Genomic DNA, 739 nt, shown 5'->3' with positions numbered 1-739 from the left:
GACAGGTCCATCACCAACTCCCAGAGTTCACTCAGACTCATGTCCATTGAGTCAGTGATGCCATCCAGCCATCTCATCCTCTGTTGTCCCCTTCTCCTCCTGCCCCCAATCCCTCCCAGCATCAGCATCTTTTCCAATAAGTCAACTCTGTGCATGAGGTGGCCAAAGTACTGGAGTTTCAGCTTTAGCATCATTCCTTCTAAAGAACACCCAGGACTGATCTCCTTCAGAATGGACTGGTTGGATCTCCTTGCAGTCCAAGGGACTCTCAAGAGTCTTCTCCAACACCACAGTTCAAATGAATATTATATATCCATTTTAATAGAATATTATTTAACAATTAAAATAAAGAATGAAGCACTGATATAAGAAGATACAGTTGTGCCTCTACTGGCCATATAAAGCATTGGATGTGTACCTGAGCACTGAAACCCACGAGAAGACTCATGATAACCTGTTCTCTAAGACAGGCAGCAAGGATTCATGATGATTCTCTTTGCATAATTAATGACATGGTGAACTAGCCCATTTTTCACTTAGTATAAGTTTATTATAGTGAATTGCTAAGTGGAAGTGGAAGTCAGTCGTGTCTGACTCTTTGTGACCCCATGGACTGTAGCCCACCAGGCTCCTCTGTCCTTGGGATTTCCCAGGCAAGAATACTAAAGTGGGTTGCCATTCCTTCTCCAGGGGATCTTCCTGACCCAGGGATCGAACCCAGGTCTCCCACATTTGAACG

This window comes from Bison bison, unplaced genomic scaffold, assembly GCF_000754665.1.
Source record: "Bison bison bison isolate TAMUID 2011002044 unplaced genomic scaffold, Bison_UMD1.0 scf7180017864368, whole genome shotgun sequence".
Lineage (NCBI taxonomy): Eukaryota > Metazoa > Chordata > Mammalia > Artiodactyla > Bovidae > Bison > Bison bison.
Note: the sequence above shows the minus strand (reverse complement) of the source record.